Below are 16,689 nucleotides of genomic sequence, written 5' to 3'. Positions count from 1 at the left end.
GGATCAAGAACCACAGCCACATACAAAAGCTTATTATTTTTATCCCCTTTCCCCTAGTACTTTTCAAAATTAGCTTCCATTTTAGTTGCCATGTTTTTCAAGAGATGATTTTGAGATTTAATTTAATGAGCAATATTCTCTTGAATCACAAATATCTCATCAAAAAAGGTATTTGAAGTCACATACAAAGAACCGGAGAACTTTTTTGTTGCATTGTAAAAAAGTTTCAAGAAACCCACAAATGTCCTACAATTCTGAAAATCTATCCTACAAGGAGATCCCAAACCACCGCTATTTTCCTTGTTCAAAAAGTATGAAGAATAGCTATCATCCTCAAAGTCCATTCTTAGGAACACTTTCTCAAATTTTTCAGTAGTATCTAACATAAGATAGGTAGAGTTCCACCTAGTAGGTATATCAAGAATTAGTAAACACTTGGATTCAATACCTAATCTATCTATAATACTCCTAAAAGTTTGATTTCTATTTGGTGAGGACTTCACATACCTCATCGCTTCACGCACCCTAGCAATGGACGCATCAATTTCTTTCAAACCATTTCCCACAATCAGATTTAAGATATGTGCACAACACCTCATGCGCAAGAACTAATGTTCTAAAATAGTTCCCTTCCAATCTTTAGTTACTGTTGTAAAAATTTAATGGTATTACCATTAGAGGAAGCATTATCCACTGTCAAGGTGAATATGCCATCAACACCCCACTCACGTAAACACATCTCAATCTTTCTACCTATAGTCTCTCCCCTATGGTCTTCCACTTGACAAAAATTCAAAATTCTCTTATGCAAGTTCCAATCATTATCAATAAAATGACCTGTGTGGGACATATAATTCAGATTTTGAATACTAGTCCATGTGTCCGTAGTAAGGCACACCCTACGACCTTTCAAGGCTTTCCTTAGTTTCTCTCTCTCAACACCATAAATGCTAATCACATCCCTAGCCACAGTTTGACGAGATGGGATATCCCTAATTTGCAACTTAGGTTGTAAGGTTGTTGAATATTTTTGAAACCCATACCCTTCAACAAACCTAAAAGGCAACTTGTCTATTATAATCATTTTAGCAAGTGCCTTCCTAGAAGCCTCAACAGTAAAGACTGTTGGTACAAGCTTAAACCATTCCTTCCCATTCTATTAGGGTTCTTAACACAGTTTGGTGTATGATTCAATAAATTAATAGTACCATGACCCTTACTATTAGCACGGTAAGTTTTTTGGCAATAATGGCAAACAGCCTTAAATTGACCCTCACTAATTTTTATTTTTTCAAAATGATCCCAAGCAGTAGACTTTTTCCTATTATTACCACAATCAGCAGCTATCTCACTCACCTTGGTTTAATAATTAGGTTTAGGTGGAAGTGCCTTAGCATTAGTTGGAGTGGCAACAGGTTCAGTTTGGACAGCAGGTTCAGCTTGGGCAGCGGGTGTTTGGGAAGGGGGCGCATCACTAGAGGGTTCTATAACCTAAAGACATCAAATTTAAGCATTAGCAAACAACCATAAAAAAAACTAATACTAAGAAAGATCATTATGGTTGACCTCTTAAAGGGCAAAGTCACATACACTGGAGCTTTGTAGAATAAGAAATATCATTATGCATAAGAATTGACTTCACAAGTACTGATTTCATTTAACACTCAGTGTTCTGTATCAAGGTAAATTACATGGCACTTCATGATTTCATTTAAATTACAAGTATGTATGTTTAAGAGTCAAGACAAAACTAAGAACTGATATAACTATAAGCATCTGAAAGAAATTGTCCTTGTTCAAAACATGGAGGCCCAAAACATTTTCCCAAACCTTTTTTTTTTTTTTTTTTTATATAAAACCAGATCATAGACACAACTTCAGTTGAAGTAATCTCTCATTGTCTTTAGTTTGTTCTCTCTCTCTCTCTCTCTCTCTCTTTCTCTTTATTTTTTTATTTATTTATTTTTAAGATTACTTAGTTACACATAGCCAATGGTTTTTAAACAAACTTCCTCAACATCACAGTGTTCTTACATGGAAAGGAGGTGCTTGAGCTCAAACTCACTACGTATTTGTTGTAATGTCTCACTTTTCACAAATGTTGATGCAGATGTACAATAAAAGTAACGGTGCACTAATCACAATCCGTCACCTCAAATATATTTTTACTTCAAAAAGTTACCAACTTTGTTTGGTGTCTGTATTATTCGTTAAATCCTCACCACTCTTTATACAATAAGGCAATTAAATAATCTTAAAAGCATAAAAAAAACAATCAGAAGAATCTAAATAACTAATAAAAAAGAGAAAGAACAGATTTTTAAGGTTGTTTGTGCGACACAAACCAGTTGACAAGGAAAGCAAAACCGCGGTCACCAAGCTTGAAGGCAAAGAGGCGGCGAACGGTGCCCTTGGTGCGATGGACCAGCGATAACACTCCGATCCTCTGCTCAGCGGGGATATGTGTGAAGATGAGAACCAGCAAGGTTTGGTGTTTGGTCCGTTGGAGAGTTGGAGTGTTGGAGTGAAGTCAAGTGTTTCAAAATATAAGAGAGATTTTGAATCAACCCTTGAGACTAGAGAGCAGAGAAAAGTAGAACAAAGAGAAGAATCAGATTGATTTAAAAGAGAAAGAGATGAGGGTTGAGGGCCTCTTGAGGCTGAGGGAAGGTAACCGGCCATGGCTTGGGGAAGTGAAAATTGATTATGATTTGAGGGTTAGCCGTTCTGAACCTCTGAAGAGAGATTTTGTGTGATTTTCTTTGATTTTCTTTTGTGTGTAATTGTGTAGGAACGATTTTGTTGATCTTCAGAAGGATCAAGACCGTTAATCACGCTCAAATCGCACGGCCATGGTTCATCCCACCAGTGTAAATGTGTAGATATAGTGTTTAGTCCAATCACTCTTAGGCTTTGCGTGTAAAAGTCTTAGCAATAGGCTATTTGATTTGAGACTTTGCTTATAAAACTAAAAAAACTCAGTGCTTTAAGTCCAATCAGTCTTCTCTCTTCAGTCTTCAAGAGTTCCTAAATCCTTGAATTACCCTTTTTTTTTTTTTTTTTTTTTTTTTTTTTTAAATATCGGTCGGGTCGGGTAATATGGGTTTTTTCTTCCTTAAACCGCTACCCGACCCGAATAATCGGGTTTTGAAAGAAGCACACCTGAATCTGACTCACTATAGGTTTCGGGTCGACCCGTTGGGATTCAGGTCAGTCGGACCCGGTCGGTTTGGATGGGTCAGAGAATCGTTGGACAGCCCTACCTTTTGTAATAGTTCTTTTTTTAATATGATGAAAGATACTTTAATTATATTCGCTAAGTTTTCTTTCTCAATATATGCTATTTATGTTTGTTTTTCTTATCTCAGTAAAACAATAGCAAATGCTGAATTGCCAAACATATCAACGTTGTTGAACATAATTGACCAGTATAAGATACAACCTTGTAACTTGTTCTAACAACGTAACTTGTTACACTCTGAGAATAGCACAACGTAAGAATGGACGGTTTACTTGGTTTCTAACTCATGTATGGCTGAGGTTAGGAGGAGACTAAACTTGTACCTGTTCAAAGGAATTTTTAGGTTTCCACCTAATCAGTGATTGAGGTTAGGCTGATGCCAAGCTTCTTTCCTTAATGAATAGAAATCTTAGGTTTTTACCTAGTCAGTGACCGAGGTCAAGCTTCTGTCCCTAATGAATAAAATCCTTAGGTTTCCAGTTGGTTAGTGTTCGAGGTCAGGTTGAGGGTAGGCTTTTGTCCTTAATGAATAAAACCTTAGGTTTCGACCTAGTTAGTGATCAAGGTCAAGCTGAGGCCAAGCTTTTGTCCCTAATAAATAAGATCTTTAGGTTTCCACCTAATCAGTGACCAAGGTCAGGCTAAAGCCAGACTTCTGTCCTTAATGAATAGAATCTTTAGGTTTCCTCTTGGTCAGTTACTGAGGTTAGGCTGAGGCCAGACTTTTGCCCTTAATGAATACAATTTTTAGGTTTCCACCTAATCAGTGACCGAGGTCAAGCTAAGGCTAGGCTTCTGTCCTTAATGAATAAAATCTTTAGGTTTCCACTTGGTTAGTGATTGAGGTTAGGTTGAGGCTAGACTTCTGTTCTTAATGAATAAAGCTTTAGGTTTTCACCTAGCAAAGACATGGTCTAGTAACTTCAAGTCCTCTAATTTTCAAGATTAAGTTATGGAGCCCCCCGAAGACGAGGATTCAATGAATTATAGAAAAGTAATTCTAGTAAAGAAAAGTGAGTAGAGCTCTTGAATAACATCATTTTCTATTTACATTGCAATTACAAGCGTAGCATAACTTAAGCCAAAATCATGAAAGTCTAAAAACCAGTACAGCTAGATATTAGTAAAAGTACTTCTTGAGATTGTTGATGCTCCATGTTCGAAGTAAAGGCTTCTCCTCCAAATCTTCTAAGTAGTAAGCTTTTGTTGCTGCCACTAAAGTCACTCTGTATAGACCTTCCTAATTTGGACCGAGCTTTCCCCAGGTTTGGATCCCTCGTGTTTCCCGCTACCTTCAGTAAGACTAAATCACTAGGAACGAATTCACAAGGCTTGACATTCTGATTATATCCTCAACAACAATTTTGTTGGTGGTCAGATAACCGTATTGATGCTCTCCCTGTTTTCCTCAATGAGGTTCGACTGTTCGACCATCATCTGGCCGTTACCGTCCAAGGAGAAGTTGTTCGTTCTCATGGTGGGAAACTATGAAGTATGGACACGGCTAGGAAGGTGTTGCACCGGAGTCTGACGCGGCTGCTCGCATGTCAGTGCCGCGTCTGAGCTTTTTTTTTTTTTTTTTTTTTTCACGAATTCATGTTGACTTGGCTCATTCGTGCCGACTCGACTTCTATTCTTGCCGAACCGGGACGATTCAGCTAGAATTAAGCCGTATCGGACGAATCGGGTCATATCAGCTGGCGACCAAAATGGCCGAAACAGGCCGAAATCGGCCTTGAATCATGCCGGAATAGTCGAAATCAGCTTTGAATGAGGCCCAAACATCCTAAATCTACCATTCCTCAATTTTATTCTGAATACTTGTTGCTTCTTTTGTGTTTTCTTTTTTGTTTTGTGTTTCTTACCTTCTTCTTTCTTTGTTTTGTGAATCAAGGCATAGTAATATGTTTTTTAAGAATATTTTAATAGTAAAAATATATAGAAAATATAAATATAAATTTTTTAATAATTTTTTAATCACCGCACCTGCACCCTATTTTTTCAAAAATTGCTGAGTCCCGCACCCGCGCCCGAATCCGGAAACGCACCCGTGCTTCATAGGTGGGAAGACCAATTTCTAAAAGTATCACCGTCTTTGTTCCATAGGTCATGGAGAAAGGGGTTTCACCAATGGATTTTCTATGAGTAGTCTTGTAGGCCTATAACACGTTAGGCAACTCCTCGGCCCATCTCCCCTTGGACTCTTCTAGCCTCTTTTTTAGTCCATTCACGATGAACTTGTTTATGGCTTTAGCCTAGCCTTTACCTTAGGGGTAAGCCAACGTGAAATGCCTATTCTTAATCCTTGTAGTTTTCGGGAACGGTCCCACAATATCCAGCCTTCATTGAGCAAAAGGCCATGGGCTAGATAGGGGGTTGGGGGCTCTCTTGGGCTGGTGGATGTTAGGTGCATGTCTCTGGCATTGATCACATTTTTTGACGTACTCTGGGGCGTTTCTCTGCATATTTGTCCACTAATATCCTTGCGTCATGGTTCTGTGTGTCAGAGTGGCCCTCAGTATGGCTCCCACATATTCCCTCATGTAGAGAAGACCTTTAACCATGTCAGCATGGATGCACAACAAGTATGGTCCCCCAAACAATCTCTTATATAGTTTCTTCTTGGTTGATAGCCAATACTTGGGAGATTTCCTCCTTGCCTTCTAGGCCTCCTTATCCTCGAAAAGCGAGCCGTCCGAAATAAAAACGACAATAGGATCCATCCAACTAAGTGAAGTGGCAATGCTTAACACTTGGTCAGTTTCTTGGTGAAAGATATTGGGGAAATCGAACGACTATATTGAGATGATTCGAGCTATAAACCCGCTGACCAAGGAAGCCAGTGTTGCTAAAGAGTCTGTATAGCTATTCTGTCCTTAGGAGATTCTAGTGACCTTTACCTTCTCAAATTGGGCTTGTAGCTGCTGTGCTACCTTCAAATACTTTGACATTCTTTCATCTCTTGCCATAAAAGCCCCTTGAATTTGGCTAACAACTACTAGTGAGTCCAAGCACACTTCCACTTCCGTGGCACCTACCTTCACGGTGGCTCAAAACCCTACCAACAATGCTTCATATTTGGCTTTGTTGTTTGATGCCTAAAATCCCAAACTCATAGAATGCTCCATTCTTATGCCCTTGGGTGACTCTAACACCACCGTGATGCTTGATCCTTGGGCATTTGATGACCCATCTATACATATTTTCCATGGATGGGCTGAGATTTGTTGCACCCTACATACAACCATGCTTTTGGGGTGAGAACTTAGCAACAAAGTTTGCCAATGTTTGCCATTTGACCAAATTCCTTGGTTTGTATATGATGTCAAAAGCCCCCAAGGTAGTCCCCCATTTGGCTCTTGTTCTAGTGAAATCTGATCTTCTTAGCAGTGCTTGTAAAGGATGCTTAGTCAAGACAAATTGTATGAACCTGAAAGTAATGGAGAAGCTTCTTGGTTGCATGAATCAATGCTAAAGCTACTTTCTCTGATCGGTCCCTTGACAAGCGAGACGGACTTCAACATGAACCCCTCTTAACATGATTGCTCACTAAGCTGTCCTCCTGATAAGACTGCTTAGTAGACCTTCCCCTCCGTCTCCTTCTAGCCTCCAATTCCCATTGTCAAACATGAGCACGTAGCTCCTCCATTTCCCTATCCCTTTCACTCAAATATGATTCTTTAGTTTTGATGTAGGACAAGGGGGAACAAACAAAATCTAATTTAGAACTGTTGGGTTAGATCTGTTAATACGTCTGTTTTGAGGGTTTAGTGTTAGGTTTTGGTGGGAAATAGGCTAGAAAATAAGAGGGATAATAGGTTTTCCAAAGAGGACAAGGATTAGTAGGGTTTGGGGATGAAACAAAGGAGAACAATCAAGGTTTGGGTGGTTGTTCTTGTGCTGTAAACAGTAAAATAAAATAAATGATAAATATTTAGGCATCACTCCTAAACTTCCTAAACATCACACCTAGTTTTTCTTGGCATCAAACTTCGGAGAAAACTGCATCACACAAACCATAAAAGAGAGCTTCATAGCTCTTAAATACTGAAAACATTAATCATCTTAATAGAAAAGCATTATGACTCTTTAAATAGAAGTCTAATACCTAATTCTTAAAACCCTAATAAGACTTGGACTTGGACTCCTTAGGCTTTTACTACTAAGCCCAACTAAATAACCAAACTTAAAACAAAATAAGACCCAAATAAACTATAAGCATAGCCCATTCTAGAATATTTGGAAATTACATAATTGCCCTTGATGCATAAAATCAAATAAAATATAATAAATCCTTCTCACGGACTCCTACATCATTCTCCTTTAGATGATTAGGGACAACATGTTGATCAAGAACCACAGGTTGTTGACTAGGGACAACAGAATCGGCAGAATTTGGTTTGCAGTAGCATAGGCTTTACTTTAGTCATTATCATCACCTAAATGAAATGAGGCTTGAGTGTTTTGGATTATTGGTTTTATTTGCAACTTTTTATTTTTATTTTTTCTTCTATTATCTTATAAAAATAAGGGTTATCTTGCTGCACTATTTTTATCTATTGAATACTTGGTAGATAATCTGTGAAATTATTTTTGTATTTGTTTTTCCCAGGAAAGAAGCTAGCCAAATGTTCCACAAGATCCACCTACAGTTCTAGTGGAGAATGTTGGAGGTTAGGCTATATAGCTTGTTCCCAGGCTAGTACAACTTTTGTTTCCTACTAAATTCGGGTTATTTTGTTTGTAGTTGTTGGTGGAGCTGTTGTTGGTGGAGCTACATTGACGCAGGACAACCAGAACAAAATTGAAATAACGGAAAAAAATAAAAGATATGACCTAGAAGTCAGCATCTAGGCCTTACTTGGAGTCAGCACCAAGCAGGGAAACCACTAGGAGTCAACACCTAGGGTAGACCTGGAGTCAACACCAGACCAAAGAGAGACCAAACGGCCATTGTTTTCATTCATCAAAATATCAACCATCTCCTCAAGGAGTACAATAGGTTGCTTATAAAGGATTACTAAACCTTAGTTCTAATTGGCTAGGAAACCCTAATTGCCTTATTACAAAAATAACCTTACTTTTAAATTAAAATACTAAGAGCCCAATAAACTACTAGGACCTAAAACATAAAAATACAATTGACTTGCAAACATAAATAATATTAAATAATAATTCTCTTTCATCTCCCGCATCATTCTCCTCTGGTTGGAGAAAACTTGACCTCGAGTTTTAAAGCATTGAAGGATTAGGAGGCTGACAAACAACAGTTGCTTCAAGTTTGAAATCAGCTTAGGGAGCATGGGGAAAAGAAAACCTTGAATTCCACCGCATCAAACTCATTTGGAATAAGAAAATCAATGTGTGGAATCAGTATAATCTCTTCTTGAACCTTATGAGCCATAGGAAGCACTTTGGTTTCAACCTCTTCGACTTCACCAAGATGTAGATCTTCAAGGACTGTGGTGGGTTGATCAGAAGCACATTCAAAAATTTCAACTTTCACATCATGTGCACCCTCTAACATAATACTCTCTTTAGGCGCCATCTTTTCACCTTGCTGTTCTTCAATAGATTCATTTCCTTGCACGCTTGTTAAAGCAACACTTGTCGAGGCATGTACGTCTATGTCAACATTAGGCTTTGGTGTTGCTGGTGGATTCTCCATGACCAAGATATCACCATCAATGTTGTCTTCTATGGGGGTAGCAATAAGTTCATTATGATCAATTATCCTTGGTTTCTCAATTGAATCGAGTTGAGTCTTCATTTGCTTCATCTGAGCAGTCTTGTCTTGAATCTCTTTCATGAGCTTTACAGTTAATTCCGTTACTTTCCTGGTAGATAATTCCTTGGTAGATTGTTCAAAAGTGCACTGAGGACATGATATGGGATGAGGATGAGGATTCATCGCATTTGCTTCAACTTGAAAAGTACCACACTGAGATTCGGGTAGATACTTAGCTCAATAGTATGGTGACAAATACTCATCGCAAAGCTTTTCTTTCATATCTTCCCACACAGTAATGGCAGGTTTATAATCCATATAGCGGAAACGTTCAAGATTCTCCCAAAACCTCTGTGCTTTACCTATTAACTTTGACTTGGCATACCTAACCTTTATGTTATCTGCAAACTTTGCCTGCTCAAAGAATTGCTCCATCCCATTCATCCAGTTGACAAAATCTCGTGGATAAGCTTCATAACCATCAAAAATAAGGTGCTTCTAATATTTCCATGATTCTCTGGGCTGCTGTGATGTTCTCTGGACAGGTAGTGCTGGAATTGGGCTTGGACTGGTCTGGACTCTGCTTGGTCTTTTTTTTTTTTTTTTTTTTTTTTTTTTTTTTTTTTTTTTTTTATAATGAAAGTTAATAAAATACGGTACACGAAGGACTTAAAACTTAGAAAAAGTTACAGACTGAGGCTGAACTAAAGAAACTAAAGAAACAAACAAGGGACTCAAAACTGAGAAAGAAAAAAAAAAAAAAATATATATATATATATATATATATATTTTCTCTGCGATGAGAGTCTTCTGCCGTCGTAGGGGACTGACGCTGGTGGCGGCGCAAAGGAGGCGCAGACAATGGCAGGTGGCTGCTTGTCTCGGATCTAGGCAGCGGCTGTGGCTCGTCAATCGCAATAGCGGCAATTGATCGTCAATCTCAGCAGCGATGGGTCGACAATGGGTTTTGACGGCTGGGTCTTGCGGCGGTGAGTGTTGATTTGTGGGTTCCGGTGGCTGGTGGCTGATGGGTCTTGCGTGGGTTACTTTTTTTTTTCTTTTTTTTTGGTTGTCTGTGGGTTGTGGTGGCTGGCTGTGCTGGTAGTGGAAAAATATACGGTGAAAGTTTTTTATTTTTTTAAATTTTTTTGTCTGGTTCTGGATTGACTTGCGATGATGCTTCAAACGGATCGATGTTTGCTCTGATACCAAAATTGACGCAGGACAATCAGAACAAAATTGAAATAACGGAAAAAATAAAAGATATGACCTAGGAGTCAGCACCTAGGCATTGCTTGGAGTCAGCACCAAGCGGGGAAACCACTAGGAGTCAGCACCTAGGGTAGAACTGGAGTCAGCACCAGACCAAAGAAAGACCAAACGGCCATTGTTTTCATTCATCAAAATATCAACCATCTCCTCAAGGAGTACATTAGGTTGCTTATAAAGGATTACTAAACCCTAGTTCTAATTGGCTAGGAAACCCTAATTGCCTTATTACAAAAATAACCTTACTTTTAAATTAAAATACTAAAAGCTCAATAAACTACTAGGACCTAAAACATAAAAATACAATTGACTTGCAAACATAAATAATATTAAATAATAATTCTCTTTCATCTCCCGCATCATACACGAGTGCATAACCCATAGGATTTAGAATACTTGCAAGATTGTAAGTACAATTATGTTTAAAAATTGTACTCAAATTCCTTTTAATTGGTATGTATTTGTTTTGTTTTGTTTTTTTTAATAGGTAACAGAAAATATTAATAATAAAATGTTGGAGGCTAGGCTATAGCTTGTTCCTAGGCTAGTACAACTTTTTGTTTCCTACAAATTTGAGTTATGTTGCTTGCAGCTGTTAGTGGAGCTGTTGGTGGAGCTACACGAGTGCATAACCAACAGGATTTAGAATACCTACAAGATTGTAAGCACAATTATATTTAAGAATTGTACCCAAATTCCTTTTAATTAGTGTGTGTATATATATATATATATATATATATTTTAGTTAACAAAAAATATTATTAATAAAAAAAAAAAAAAAAGCCAACTTGAGTACATTGGGGATGTACTATGGGGGCACAAATCAGGAACCAAAATTACAACAATCAAGTAAAACAGGAACAGAAAAACAAGAATGAGACAGCCACACTCCATTCATCGAGTGTCAAGAAAAAAGACAATCTCTAATGTAGAATGTTCACATCCTTCAAAGCTTTTAACATTCCTTTGATGCCAAATACACCATATCAAGCAATGAGGCACAAGTCTCCAAAAATCAATATTGCGATGTTGCCCAAATTTACCCTGTCAAGACTCGAACAACTCAATAACCTTATAAGGCATAGCCCATTGGATTCCAAAGAAACAAAACACAAGTTTTCCAACAAGCCTTAAAAGGTGCTCTAGGAACTCTGACTAGTTCTTTGAACGAGTTACATTTACGTACCATCAATGCTAATATTGGCATGTTTGGGACGCTGACAAAAATAATCAATTAGTCCTTCTACTATCTACTGTGGGCATTATTTATTTATTTATTTTCCAAGAAAGAATTAAGAAATACTCATGGTAACTATTCGAGCAAATGAAATTAGTAATATTATTCAGGAACGTATTGAGCAATATAATAGAGAAGTAAAGGTTGTAAATACCAGTACCGTACTTCAAGTAGGCAACGGCATTGCTCGTATTTATGGTCTTGATGAAGTAATGGCTGGTGAATTAATAGAATTTGAAGAGGGTACAATAGGCATTGCATTGAATTTGGAATCAAATAATGTCGGTGTTGTATTAATGGGTGGCGGTTTGATGATCCAAGAAGGAAGTTCTGTAAATCACAACTCAACTATGGGGCAATGAAGCAGAAGATGATCCACCAACTCCCCACAACCCTTACACTTATAACACCAATCAAGAACAAGCACACGTCTTTTGTGAAGGTTGTTTGTTGTTAAAATCTTACCTAGGGAAGCAAACCATGAAAAGAAAGCTACCCTTGGAGGAACCTTCAATTGCCCTATCTTGTTCCAAGGGAAGGATAATAGAGTAGGAGGATAGAAAGAAAGATAGAATCCTCTATCCTCAAAACCTTTACTCCTTGCTGACTTCCAACAAACCTTATCAGGACCAAACCCCCGCGCAGTTGAAGAGTAGACCATATCCATAAATAGATCAAAAGATTCTTGTTCCCAATCTTTTGGTGAATGATGAAGCTGAACATCCCAATGAATCTTCCCAGTAGACCAACACATAACCTTTGCCATTGAAGAATCCTCTGTCGTCATACTTATATGATAAAGTTCTGAAAAATCCTCTTGTAGGATACAAACCCCACACCACACATGCTTCAAAAGCTTCACTCTAGTACCATCACTCACATCATACAAAAGAAGTGTAGAAAATATGAACAATCCACTTCTAATGAATCTACACAGGCTAACACCATAAGCACTTGTCATCTTCTTCGTGCATCAACCACCCCAAACATTCTCATATTTTGCCTCTGCAACCCTCCTCCATAAAGCATCTGTCTCCATGCCATACCTTAACAACCATTTTCCTAACGAGGCATAATTAAAGCTCCTTAACCATCTTATACCTAGCCCCCTAACCTGCATAGGCTTACAAACCGTAGCCCATTTTACCAAGTGTAATTTAGATTCACCACTAACTCCACTCCAAAAAAAATCTCTTTGTAATTTCTCCATACGATTTGCCACCGTCCCAAAGTATAGGCAGAAAGAAAAGAAAGTATGTAGGTATAGAGGAAAGAGTACTTTTAATAAGAGTCACATTACCCCCTTTAGATAAATACAGCCTCTTCCAACTTGCTAATCTCCCTCCATCTTCTCTAAAATAGGATTCTAGATTGACATCTCTTTAAATTTAGTACCTAATTGAAGGCCTAAACATTTCAAAGGAAGAGAAGATTTCCTATAACCTAACAGCCCCACCAGAACATCTAGATTGTGCACCTTACCAACAGGAACCCACTCAGATTTTCCCAAGTTAATACTTAAACCTGATACCTCCTCAAATCTAGCCAGGATTTCCCTCAAACTAGAAATTTGAGAAGGGTCGATGATGCAGGATCACTAAGAAATTCAGCACTATACTAGGTTTTTTGATGAGTTCTTGAATAGGGATTGATGTTTAAGAGTTTAGGTTAGAAAAGAATGACTATTGGTGGTTGTTTTGGGGCTAAAACACGGGATAAACAAAAAATAACATAAATAAAACACTAGACAATCACACCTAGGTCTTCCTAAGCAACACACCTAGGGTTCCTCGGCATCACACCTCGGAGAGGTTTGCATCACACAAAGCTAGCTTAAAATAAGTTTCTAAATTTTATTAATCAATCACTATATTCTAAAATAACATGATTGCAAAAGAGCCTTTATATAGAGGTTATAGTTATTATTTTCCTAATAGGACTGGGACTCTAAATAACCTATTCCTAGAATTAATAGAAATACTAATAATAATTAAATAAAAGACTTAATAATACGTAAACATAATATAAGACTCATGAGCCTTTGGTACGGCCAAGGATAGCCCTTTCTAGATTTTAGGAAATTACCAAATTGCCTTAATTCTAATAGAACTTAATTAGAACTGATCCAACAGATTCTCAACCTTAAAGACTCAATACAAATGACCTATCAAAGGTGATGAGAAGGTCCAACATCAAAATTAGACCACAATTCTTGAATCTTTGTATATTTAATCTTCTTTTTCCTTGAGCTCTTCCTTGTCCTCATCAATCAACATCACAAAAAATAAGATTGTCATCTATGAATAAAAGATGAGACACCATCATTGATGTACTAGCTGTATTACCGACAAAGGAGCCCAAAACTGTCCAGCTATAGCAACCACATCCAACATACGATTCAATGCCTCCATAACAATATCAAAAAGCATTGGAGATAAAGGATCCTCTTGTCGAATCCCCATAGAGCTTCCAAAGAAATCAGATGGGCTACCATTGAGCAAAATGGAAAATTTGACAGTTGAAATGCAACACAGTATCCACTTTCTCCATTTATTTGAAAACCCACTGCGCTGAAGCATATACGTTAAAAAATCCCAGGACACATGATCATACGCCTTCTCCACATCCAACTTACACAACACCCTTGGAATTCCTGTCTTCAACCTACTATCAATACATTCTAAAGCAATTAAAACGGAGTCCAAGATTTGTCTACCATTCACAAATGTATTCTGTAAATCTGATATAAGCTCATGTGCCACCCTTCGGAATCGATTAACCAACAACTTAGAAATAATCTTGTAGATCCCACCAACTAAGCTAATTGGCCGAAAATCCTTGACCTCCACAACATCCACCTTTTTGGGAATAAGGGCAAGAAAAGAAAGCATTAAGTCTCTTCTCAAGCATAGCCTGGGTATGAAAGTTATGAAACACTTCCATAATTTGTCTTCAAAATGCTCCAACAAGACTGAAAGAATTTCATGGAGAAACCATTCGAGCTAAGAGCTTTATCACCATTAAAATCATTAATCACCTCAAACACCTCTTCCTCATCAAAAGGCCTTTCTAGCCAAAGGGCATCTTCCTTTGAGATACTAGCAAATTCCACATCATCTAAGACAGGTCTATAAGCCACGTTTTCTAAATAGAGATGCCTATAAAAATGAGAAATTCACTCTACTATAGCCTCCGGATCCAAAGACAATTCTCTATCCATCATAAACCTATCTATGGTGTTAAATCTCCTGTGAGAGTTAGCTATATGATGGAAGAATTTAGTATTCTTGTCTCCTTCTCTAATACAAAAGATTCTTCCATCAGAGTAAGTTTTTCTAACTCACCATGGACTCTATCCAATTCCAGATTTTCCTCCTCCATTAGACCACAAGTCTCCTTAATCATCTCTAGTTCACTAGGATCCTTCCACAATTTTTTCACCCAATCTTGTACATTTCCAAAAACCTCCACATTCCATCTTTTTAAATTATTTTTCAAGAGTTTTGATTTATTGGCCAGAACAAAACTTGGAGCACCTTGAAAATGATAAGAATCCCACCAAGATAACACCCTCTTCACAAAACCCTCATCCTTAAACTGCATACTCTCAAATCTAAATGGCTTCCTACTTCTTTGAAAAGAACCACCCTCAAGGACAAGTGATCCGATAACAACCTAGACATCCGTCATTGAGAAACAGTTAGAAACTTATCCTCCCAATCTACAGAAAACAGAAATCTGCCTAGCCTGGCCTTTGAAGCAACTTCTCAAGAATTAGACCTAGTAAAAGTTTGCCCTTCCAGCGAGGGATCAATAAGGCCTTGCTCCAAAATAAAATTGGAGAACTCCCATGCAACAGCAATAAAAGTAGAACCAAAAAATTTGGAAGGAAGCCTTACCACATTAAAGTCACCACCCACACACCATTGAACATTCCACCAACTACTCAAACCAAATAATTCCTCCTAGAAGGAAGCCTTGCCACATTAGTAGCTCGCTTTCTACTTGAACTTCTTAGTTTAGTTGAACCATACTCAACATTCGAAGAGGTCATTAAAATTTTCAATTCTTGTTGACTTTTCTACCTCGATTTGACCAGTTTTGTTTGATCACTTACCACCTGTTGCTGTTTAGTTTTTTTCCTGGCCTCTAGAGCTAAAAAAGATCCTGTAATTTACTCCTCAAAACCTTCCAATGAAGTCCCCATAGATTTCCTAAATGCCTTAATCCAATTGATTACCCATTATGATAACTAATCATTATCAACATTCTCCTTACACCAAATCTCCTTCACAGAAGCATACTCCATTTCCAAAGGAACTTCTATGGCCAACAGTACCACAATGAAAGGCTCACAAATTCTCTCCCAAGTCATCGATCGTTCATCAAATTCCCTAAGCTCATCCTCTAACCCAGTAACAACAGACGTAGAATCTACTAAACCATCACACTCATCTGCCTAGCTACGATATGCCCTTTATTGACAAAAGTATTACCTGTTACAGCTTCTCCCACTATGGCTAAGCAATTAGTCTTGCTCTCTGGAGACCGATAAAGCAACAATGGAAGCACTACCTGTCGTCCATCATGCAGTTGTAACATCTAGTCTTTGGAATTACCCTGAGATTTATCCAAGTCTCCAACCAATTCCCTAGTAGTGGGACAAGGAGGAAGAACCCTTTCAAAGTCGGAATACCCAAGCGAAACTACAACCAAAGCTTCCGATCCCACCAATTCCTCAACCCTAGCTTTTGTCGCAAACTAAGATGACGAAGATGGTAACATTAGCACACTAGGTGATTGGAGCACCACCGCCATTGATATCGGCTTGGTGGGTGACTAATTAGGCCTCCTTGGGCTCACCTAAGCATATTTCTCACTAGCGTTTGCAATTTCCAATGCCGATATGGATGCCTTTGTGTCTATCAAGACCATCGCAAGACAATCAAGTGTCGGTGGCAAGACTACAAAGCTCTCGATCACGGGTTGCATCTTCAAGCTCACGCCTTCTTTGCTTGGGCCAGAAGGACACGATGTCTCACCTAACTTACTAACAGTCGGGTTCCTACGACCTAGGCCAAGGTTATTTTGGTGAGAATTGGATCAAGCTCTAGGCTTTGTAACAATCTGGCTTGACACATATGGGCCGAAATAAGTTTTGTTATTTCCCACAAAGGGAATGTGGGCTTTCAAAGGCAATTGGCCCATTCCCAC

Source organism: Quercus robur, chromosome 10 (genome assembly GCF_932294415.1).
Source record: "Quercus robur chromosome 10, dhQueRobu3.1, whole genome shotgun sequence".
Taxonomy (NCBI): Eukaryota; Viridiplantae; Streptophyta; class Magnoliopsida; order Fagales; family Fagaceae; genus Quercus; species Quercus robur.
This window is presented reverse-complemented; position numbering follows the sequence as displayed.